We start from the raw sequence: 10933 nt of genomic DNA, 5'->3' as shown, positions 1-10933 counted from the left end.
AAAAACTGTTCCGTAATTTTTGTGATCGTCCCAACTTCATGCTTGCCTCATTGGGCTTGTCAAGGTGAGAAACATTTGCTGGTTGACCTAAAGAACTGACAGAGCACTCACACGTGCCGGACAGTTCTATAGAGGAATTTTTACACGCTGTCGTCCTAAGTGTGAGCAGGGCTGGCACCGACCTGAGAGTTTTTGTAAATCCTGGAATCTATAATTGTCCATAACTTCCAGCCTTAAATATACCTATGAAAATACAGTTTTACATGTTTATTGTCAAAATTAAATACGTTTATATTAGTGACCTATAGTAAGGTTAATATTCTTAACTTTGTTGGAAGTGGGATATAAGGTCTGGAGCTTGAAAATGTACCAGTTGTAAATTCCCTGATGGCTCTGGATGGGAATCCCGAAAGATTGTCATAAAGTGCAATCAGTAATTTACTATTTGGGATCCTACTTTCCCTTTTTTTGTTGAAACAGGATTTCTGTTACATGAAACTCACTTGGTTTTAACTAACCAAACATTGTTTCACATGAAAGGGTCACAGCATCTCAAAGCTTTCTGAGGATATGGAGAGTTGTAATTTAGTTTCATTGACTAGCATCTAATTTTAAACGAGGAGCATTATCTTAACTGGATCCACTTATAAAAACAATATTTTGACATGAAATTTGGAAGAAATTCTTAAAACATTCCTTGCAAAACTAGAACAATTACACAAATCGCCACATTTGATAAGTGAAGGAATCAGTTGTTTATTCACTACATTTTTTAAAAAGGAAATTAATTTTTCACATAATCATGTTGGAAACCATTCAGTTTGCTCCCCCTTTTGACATCGGGCTGATACATAAGTATATTTTAAATATATGGTTTCATTTACTTTTGAAAACATCTGTTTCTTTTAGATAATCAATTATGCCCTAGATTAATGTGGGGCCAGCATTGTGTGCAAGGTGTACCCTAGGAGATCCAAGAAGTATGCTATGTTAAGGATACTGGTTTTGGATTTCCTTTCTAGTTAATCATGCTACCAGATTAATAGGTGAATCAAGTAGAGTTTTGTTTTTTATGTTTTTTTTTTGGTTTTTTTTAAATACGCTTGTCGTGATGATCTACAAACAGGTTATTGGAAGACTAGAAAAAGGTAAACGTTTTATTAAAATTATATAAGCGCTCACATTAAAATGGCTGAAATATTTATTTTTCAGGTAAAACAAAAGTTTTAAACTGTTATCAAAGAAAACAATTGTTTTTTTAACCCAAGAAGTAATACTACTTAAAAAATCTTGAATCTCCCAAAAGTTTTATCAATAGAACACAAAACATATAAAAACTTGACTTTAAAAATCCCATTGTACCAGATTAGAATTAAAAAAAAAAAAAGAAACCTCACCATCTCAAAATTTCCTGTATTGTATGACTACATTTTATTACACAGCTTAAAACAGTCTTTGGTTTCTAGTATAATGAGGGAAACTTTCACATACATCTGGGTAGGAAACTCAGATAATTTTAGTTTTAATTTGTAGATATTGATCTAAATTTTTCATTATAATTATTTCCATGTTGGAAACTTACTGATAAGGTACAGTAAATCCAGTAAGTGTGAATTTTGAAATCCAGGACTGAAGAGCTCAATTCTTCTCTTTAAAGTCATTTGCCATTAAAATGCTAGAGATAATACCATTTTTTTTTAAAAAGCAATAATTTTATTTTTAAAAGCAAATAACTTTTAGGAGTTTCATTTTGGCTACACTACAGTCCAAGTTTATTACACTGATAGGATTTTTGTCTCTTATGTTAAAAATTTCCTACCTTTGGCCTGCTGAAACATGGCAAAGTATCTTTTGTATGTGATCCTTTGGTCCAAAATGTAGAACCATTTGTCTTTTGACTTTGTCAATGTAGTTACATAGAAAGAAACATTTTATGTTACTAGCCTTCCCCACCCCTTCTTAGATTTTCTTATTTTTATAAAAGGAGAGCTAAAGCAGTCAGATCATACTGATGACGCTGGAGGTTTTTAGAAATATTCATTCATTTACAGAAACATTTTAGAAATTAAACTTTTAGCATTTTGCAAACTGATCCCTTGGAAATCTAATTAATTTCTGTAACTTCTTGTGAAAGAAACTGAACTCCAAATTTAAAACACTGTAACAAGGAAGGGTGAGGTCATAGAAATGAAACGGTAACTTGAAAAGTTTTTAAGCCCAACTACTTTATAAGTATCTGCTTACACTAAATAATTTGTTAAATTAATTGTCCAGATAATTCAGGCTCATAGACTAGCTTTTCCCTAAAATATTCAAGCACTTGAAAGAAATCAGATTTTTTTTTGAGAGAGAAATGAACTATCTAGTTAACTTTCCTGATTCTATTCTAACATTTACTAATTTACTGTTACTCCTGATCCCTAGGATTAAGTGAGCATGGTACTTTCCTTTGGCTGAAGGGTAGTTTGCAAAACAATTCAGTCAAAACTAAAATTTTTCTTGAAGTTTTCAGGCACTTGTTCCCCTTTTCTGATTGTCTTCAGGAATGGGTTTGCAGTTGAGCTTGCATTTTGCTATAGGAGGCAATTCTCTCTAGTTCGTTTGGCAGGAGAGGAGCAAAAACCCAATTTGGCTTTAAAATGTAGCACGTTAGTCAGTAACAGTTTCAGTGAGGATATTTAGAGTGGCTTTGAGAGGCCGTGTGACACAGAGAGTCCATTCACCGAAATGACTTATTTACAGTTTATTATAATCTCTGTAGTTAATCATTAAATCAAGTAGCTTTTAGTCAATGTCAATATGCAGGCTTAATATGACTATATAGGAATTTTAAAAAGTCATATTGGCCTAAATATTCAAGTTTGTAAAAAGTATATTTGTAGTTAATATGTACATGGAAAAATGTATTTGAATATTTGTAAACATTTATAGGCTAGATTAACTCTGTTGTTTAAATACATAATGCATGTAAGTACAATGATACTGAGCTTGAAAGACTAGCATAGCCTTATTTACGCGTGCTGTGCCCAATCAGAGCTAACTTTTCATATAGGACAGAGCTTAGAAGAATTAACCACGTGTAAGTTTAAAATATAGATTACTCAAAACGATGTATAAGTAAGGACAGAGTCACCTCTTTTAAAAAAATCATACTAATGCAGTGTGCACTTCAACCTTGAGGGGATTACTAAACACCCTGACACTTATTTGTGTATGTCTATTGCTCTGAAATGATCTGTGATCAAAGTAGGAGCATTTAAGGTTTTAATCTGAACCTTTTAAATTTGTTCTTAAAAACAGACTAAAAATTATATGTATATATGTTTCCTGTGGACCATTTTTTAGAACTGTGTCATGTAAATGAGCTGTTTGGTAACACTGAAGTGCCTATTGCATGTTTACTAGACACACCACAATGCTTCCTAGGATGTCTATTTGGATAAGTTCTAGAAAAGCACAATGATACAATGATTGATAGATAATTAAAACATTTAGGAAAAGCATTTATTGCTTGTGAACCATAGCCACAGAAGTTTGTGGCATCTATTAAAAAAATCCATTTCTTCTCTTTTATAACTATTTCTCTGTGTACTTAAAATCCTCATCAAATAGAAGAAATTTGAGTGTAGAACCATATTCCAAGAAAATCTAATTTATAAGGTTATTTCTATAACTAACTGCTTTTGAGAAAGAGGGTCTCTTACATGGCAGCAGGGAGAAATGGTATAAGTTTATATTCAAAGCATAGCCATTATACACATGCCCTTATTGTAAAATTTAGTATCTCTTCAGAAACCCGAAGATTTTGCAGCCAAATAAATGAAAAAGAAACTGAAGGCTGGCAGATGGAATATTCTTTAGGTTTTTATTTTTGTTGAGACTCAAACTAAAATTCATATTTTATAGTCTGTTCTCTGTTTTTCTCAGTGTCCTTTTATTAATTATAAGAGGGTAAATTTTATGCATTGAGTGATTTTTGATACCATTGCACAATGGAATTTTTCAACCAAGTTGTTTTTGTGTGTGAATTTCTACCATTTTGAAAAACTGAAATACATTTGAATGAAAACTGCATTTGAGCTTGGCCCTATTTACCAGTCTGCACCAGCAAACCACATACATATATCCAGTGAGTGAGTCCGAAGCCTGCGGACCAAGGAGCTGAGGCATTTCCAGGCGCTCCTTTTAATAAACCACGTTGAACTCAATGAAATCCTTAGGTTAAGAGAAAAAAATGAAAGGATATGTTGAGGCACAATGAAGTTTTGTTTTTCATACTACGTGTGAAGTCTAGAAAACGTGGTAATTTCTCACATTCTATTTATATGTTATTTTACTTGAGGGATGCCTCAAGGCAGTACTAGAATCTCTTATGTGCAAAAGGGGGAGGGAGGGCGGGTTTGCCATCGTTTATTCAATTTGCTTTGTAAAGGTGCTTATCTTGCAGTAAAAATAATACTTTAGTCAAAATACAGGCGGTTTGAAGGCTTGACCAGCATGGAAGACTTTTAAATGATTGAAGTGTTTCTGTTTAAAAGTCAGTCAAACAAGGCCCTCGAAGTATGAGGCAATCAATCCTCATATTGTTATCCTTATTTAATAATACATATATAATTCTTTTCTCTCTCCTAAAATAACATAATTCTTAAGCCTTATAAACAAAAACAATTCCCAGCTTACATCTGTATCCTGAATTTTAAAATTTGCATTCTGGACTGGTTGCTTTTGAAATAATGAGTTAATTTTGTTATTCAAATTGCAAAAATCTAATGGCCAGAATGGCCCAATTATTCCCCATTATTTGAAGACCTATATTGTGTGACTGATATTCTCCCCTTACAAATTGCTGTATCACATGTTCTTCCTAGAAATCACAAAAACTTAGAGCTGGAATGGGCAAAAGTGACTTCCAGTTTATTCATCCTAAAAGTGGAAGAGCAGGTACAGGGCGAGGCATAAGGGAAGGGAAGAGCTCCAAAGCATTCTGCAAACGTTTCATACATTCCCCAAACCTTTAGGTATCTATCATTTTAGACATGAGGTTTTTTTTCTCTTTAGAGGCACGTGGAGGTTGAATTCCTTGTTCGGGGCACATCTTTGATCAAGTCTGAATCTGAAATCAACATTCTGGTTATGCCCAAATGGTAAAGTTTGCAATATGTAAATATATATTTACCATGATTGCACTTACTATTGTCTGCTATATATATTTACAAGTTGAACCTAAGATTGGAATTATGCTGTTGAATATTTCTCTTCCTGACTTGGATCCTATCAACTATTAAAAAAATTATCACAGCAGAACACTCTCTCCTGAGAGTGAGGAGGGCATGCTTAGGCCCATCTACCTCGGGGTCCCCAGAGCTGAGACCCTGGCAGGACTCTACTGACTGACACACTCTCCCTCTCTGCTCCCAGCCGTGAAAGGGTTGCTTAGGTTTCCAAATATGTTACTAGTTCAACCACAACGAGGCACTGCTACTTGCAGGCCAGTAACTGCAGGGCTGACAGAGCTGTTGCTGGACGTGCTAAAGGGAGAGAAGAAACACGATGCATGGCAGAGGGTGGCAGCCAAGACAGGAACCTCAAAACTTGTTTGCTGCTAAAAGGGGAAAATTGAATAACTTTCCACTTAATCTGAAAACTGGCCTTGGTTACTTGGAATGTCTCTAACCTCCTTCTCTCAGTATCATCTGCTTAAGAGAAAGGAGGTTCAAGAGAAAGTTAGGGAAGGTCTACCAACTCGCCACTGGAGGAACCCCACCCTGACACCTTCATTTCTCCGCTTGTAAGAAAGACCAGAAAAATAACGCCCTTCTCATCTTCTTTCTTAGAATAGCGTGAAAATGAATTTGCAAAAGCATTAAACTCTCAGCAGAAAAGTGCTATGTACATTTGCAGTGACCTCACTATTATAATGATTATTATTTTTACACCAAGATGAAGTTTCTCCTTATCATAAAGACTTCTTACCAACGTGGGTTTTTTTTAATGTGAATTTTTATGATTTAAATTCATCGAGCACTAACAGATTCAACTTTATCTCAGTTTTAAGCAGGCCCTGAGGAAAGCAATTTCTACACGAAATGTGAAAGTCCAAGTACCATAGGAATGAAAAAGATCCTACAGTCTCAGGTAGGTCTGTACGTGTGTCCATGTTTAGGTACGTACAAACCTTATAGAACGTACATCATACTTTTGGTTCTTTTTGACGAATCTCCCAAAGCCCTTTCAGCTCTCTATCTGATTAATCCAAAAACCTAAGCTGGACACATATTTTTTTCTCTTAAGGCTGGAGAGACCAAGACCGAAAGCTTCAGCTTATGTTTAATCTTGCATCATAATATAAAAAAACAGTATGATTAATATATATAGTGATAACGAACAAGCACAACTCCCCAGAGAAGCACACATATTAAAATGATTTATCAGAGATTTAAATGAGTTACTCCGATCTCACCAGGAGAAGGTGGCACATGCCAGATCAGAGCTCAGGACATCTCAATCTCAGGCCTCACGTCACCAATGTGCTATTTTATGTGTTAGAGCCATGTTATGGTACACTGCAAATCTATGGGCAAATTGCATCATAGCAAATACATCCATTTGGAGGAAGAGGCACCTGGTGAAAGTCCACGACTCGATGGAATGCAACGCTCTGTTCCTTATAAGGAAACTTTGAGTAAATATTGCCCCGATCAAGCTTACGATCCAACTTTTCCTCGTAACAGGCTTCAAAATCCCCATTCAGTGAGTCCACTATGCTCTTTGATGCAATGCCACTTCACAAAAGCATTCGTGCCACAGTCATCTGGTTTTCTTTTCCTTCTTGCTCTCCTTGATAGAATGACACAAATCTCCCTTTTTATTTTATAATTTTCATGGATTTTTTTTACAAGGCAATGACTTCAACAGTATGTGTTTGGTAAAATAGTCCTTTTGGTTGCTATATTTAAGAGTTTCGTTTTTAAAAAGTTAAAAAACAACAACAAGAAGCAAAAACAAACACCCCCCCCCCCACCTCCTTTTGCTTGGTGCCATAGACAAGAGTCCAAAGGACATTAGCTGCTCCATTGCACACATTGGAAGGGAGAGTTTGCTGTGAGCTCAGTCCTTCTAATAGACTGGCAATTTTGTAAAAGGTTTAGAGGATTTTGTTTAACCATTTCTGCATGTGTTTTTAATGAGCTCGTGACGGTTGATAACAAAGGCCAGGTTGTGTGTGTGTTTTACAGCATTTTCTGACCTGATCCCTCCCTGCTGACCAGAGGAATGGGCACCTGTGCTCCTCTCCTGGCTCACCTATGGGAGTCAAGGTGGTGGGCTCATCTCCGGCCTGTCTTCATGCCAGGGATGAATCATGCGGTAGGCAGAGCGGAAGGAGTCTCTTTGTTGACAGCTTTCCATCTGGACTTTGGATACGGCTGATTGTTCACGTAGCGCGTGGGTTAGCTGGAAGGGGCTATGAGAGTGAGCTCCTCCATAAGGGATCAGGAGTGTATAAAACATCAGCAAACCGCGGCCCAGGACTTCACTTGCAAAGCTCAGAGGAGGAGCATGTCAGTCCCTGAATTTCAGGTCCCTGGTTTGTGAATGTGGATGACTGCAGCTTGGACAAGCCAGCATTTCATAGTCAATAGGGTCCTTTATAGCCTCATTCAGATAATCCGACTGGAGTACACCTGAATAAATACATCAAGCTCAGGTGGCTAAAAGTAACCCTCTTTGAGTTTAATAATTAAAATAGAGCTATTCAGATGAATTTCAGTTTGTCATGTATAAATGTAAGAGGCTCCGTAAAGGATGGTGTTTTGTGATTCATATAGGAATATGATGGATGTATGATACGTTTTCCACAGCTATTTAAGAAAAAAAGATTATCTTAGTCATGGGGTAAAGTTATGTGCTGCATTGCGCCGTCCAGGCTGTGTCTGGGCCAGGACAGATTTTTTTTTTCTTTTTTTTTTTGTGAAAGATTACTTCTTGGCAAACTAGATATGCAAACGCCAGAATACAGTAAAACCACATTTAATTGGACCTACTTGCCAACTTCTTGAACACAGCTTGGATTATTCCACTGGAGGCTGCTTCTGTTAAAAGCTGGGGGAGGAGGAAGTGGCATATTGACAAGGCTTCAGATCACTTTTTTTCACTCGGAGTACAATTATGCAATGAGCCAAGTTTGGAAGTATTTTACTATGTTTAATAATTATTATTAAAGATATTGTAAAACATATGCATTTGTTAAGTGGAATGTAATGGGAGTAAAATCATGTCATAAATTTTACTTTGGATTTATTTTCCTATTTTGTTTTTTATTTGACTGCCTTCCAAATTGATTCTAGCCAAAACTATGCACTCTAATACATATCGTACTTGATATTAAAGTGAGAATATGAGTAATTTATAGAACCCGAGTGAGAACAGTTTTCTCCTCTTAGCCAGCCTATATGGAATTGCCACCTCTGTTCAGGTAGCAGCTGACACACAAACCGTACACAGAGAGGAGAATAATAGGGATTGAGAAATCCTGCACATTCTTCTCCACATAGACGCTCCAAACCCCACATGTCCTGGGCATACCTATTGTTCAATAGGATTCCAGGGCCAAGGAGAAGGGTAACTATTTCTCTCTGTGTGTGTGTGTATGTGTGAGTCTAGAAGAATCAGACTCATCTCTGGAGATGTGAGTGGGGATTCACTGACAATTCCTAATTCTACTCAGGTGAGTTTTGGCTTCAGGTGATGCTGAATTACACCGCCATCCCTAATTTAGAAAGCTGAGACGGCATGGCATCAGTTTCACGTCTTGAGCTTAAACAAATTTATATTGTCTTTACAGTCTCTTTTTCAAGGAAAAAAAGTGCCCCTGGAATTGCACTTCTTAAACCGAACAAAAGTGTCACCTCCAGTGATTGGCAGGACACTCTGCCTTTGCACTGAACTCCACCTGCTCTGTGAAAACCCCACGGTTTTCTCACGACCCCACTCAAGCTGCTTAGCAATTGGGCCCTCGCTTCCCAGCGTGGTGATGCGTCAGGCTGTCTTCTGTTTGCCCCGCGGGTTCATTGTTTTCTCTGCCGCCACAGGGAGCGACCAGGGAAGGAAGGGAGGGGAGACAGACTGACCTTCGCAGCCAGCCCGCCGCCCCTGCACTTCCCCCGGGCAGGAATTCTCGGCGGCTCCCTGGGTGTGTTCTGAACGCGCCCGGGGCTTGCGGGAGCCTGATGCGGCCGTGCCGCCCGCGCGGGGTGGACTGCAGCAGGCGGCCCAGCGTCTGCAGAGGGGACGTGAGGACATCTGGCCCGTGTCCCTGCGAGCAGGGCTCCGCTGCCGGCCTTTGAAAATCCTCCGCATCGGCCCCCAGCGCCTTGGAACTTTCTCCGTGGAGAATTTAGAAGAGCCAGTGTGCCCTTGATTTCTTGGGCATCTAGGCCTCGGCGCGTGCAGTGCTGCCCGGGGGGGCAGCGCGATCCAGAAGGCCCCGCGCTCGTTTCTCAGAGCCTGGAGCCAGCGCGGGGTGACGCGCTTCTGCTCTCCAGCCCTCTGCTCGCTGGCTGTGCCTCTTGAGCAAGTGACTGTATCTCTCTGGGCTTCTTTTTCTTCATCTTTAAAATAAACTCTTGGGCCAAATGACTCTGAGGTTCTTTCCAGCTCTAAATTCCTCGGGTATTTTAAACCTATTTCACTGAAATGCTGATTAAACTGGGGCTGATAACAAGGAAATATTTTCCAGTTACAGTAGAAATGGTGACTAATGTGCCACTCAGGCTCGTGAGGCTCAGAGTGATCAAAGGCACACTCACTTAGACGGGGTGGGGTGGGGGGGGCACGGGCAAGGCTGGTGAGCATTTCTACCTGCCTTTGGATTTTTAACATCCAGCTGTGTTTTCCCTCGCACGTGCTAGACACATGCCTCCTTGTCTTTGGTCAAGCCCAGTGGGTTTTGGGTTAATTTCTATTTTTTCATAGGAGAACCCTGAGAGATCCTAGCCAGATATCAGGCAAGAGCTTATCTAGTTCCACACATACTTTTGGGAAAGTGAATGGGACGCTATCACCTTTGTTTTTGTCATTCACTATTTTAACTAGCAGTGAACAAGCGCCAAGGGCTCCTGGCTAAGAAGTCATCCCTGTTAGTCCTGCAAAGGTTGTGCGCTTGTTCAGCTCCTCTTCGGAGTCTTGGTTGGACAGCTCCCTGCCACTTTCTTAGGACAGGCCTTGTAAATGAAAAGGCTAAGTCTGGTAGACAGCGGCTTCCATAGGAAGGGGCGCACCACAGACCATTGCTGTAGATGTGGTTCACTGAATTTGGAGTGTCCAAGGGGACTGGTGATAGGTCTACCAATCAGAGGACATTTGAGTTAGGTAGATCATCAAAAGAGAACACACAGCACTCACAAATGGACTCTAAACTTGGGGAAGACCAAATTCTTAGTGACTGTCATAAAAATCCCATGTTTTGTCATTGGCAGCTAGACCACTGACCTAGTCATCCCCTGTATGTCTAGCTTGTACTTAATCCATTCCAGTATGGAGGAAAACCCTACCAGATTGTTGTGTGAAAAAAACAGTCCAAGAGAATGATGGCGGACTAATTTGTACTAGAGTCTAACTCAAATATTTTCACTTTTATTTTGTTTCATCCTGAAGTCACAAAGTAAAATGGTCGAGGAATTCAAGATTAGCATGTAAGTGAGACTGAAATAGGACTGCATTCTTTTATTAGTTAAAACTCTTTTGGTTGCAAGGAACAGAAATCCAACTTAAGCTAGTTTAAGCCAAACAAAAATTTTATTATAAGGCTACATGGATTCAATGGAATCCAAAAGAGGAATATGGACAGGCCTTGGGAGCAGCTAGAAGTGGGAGCTCAGAGGCTGTCAGGATTTGTTCTCCTTTCCTTGCCTCTGAACTCTTTCTGCTGATTGGC

General features: G+C 39.0%; 1 pseudogene across 1 annotated transcript in view; it reads right to left on the bottom strand.

Annotated features, from left to right (window-relative positions):
- The window catches only part of LOC309605352 (tigger transposable element-derived protein 1 pseudogene), a 485483-nt pseudogene that overhangs the window by 396081 nt on the left and 78469 nt on the right, over window positions 1-10933 (bottom strand). The gene's annotated exons all lie outside the window — the stretch shown is intronic.

This window comes from Balaenoptera borealis (genome assembly GCF_965194805.1).
Source record: "Balaenoptera borealis genome assembly, chromosome: 1".
Classification (NCBI taxonomy): domain Eukaryota; kingdom Metazoa; phylum Chordata; class Mammalia; order Artiodactyla; family Balaenopteridae; genus Balaenoptera; species Balaenoptera borealis.
Note: the sequence above shows the minus strand (reverse complement) of the source record. Positions and strands in the feature narration are given on the sequence as shown.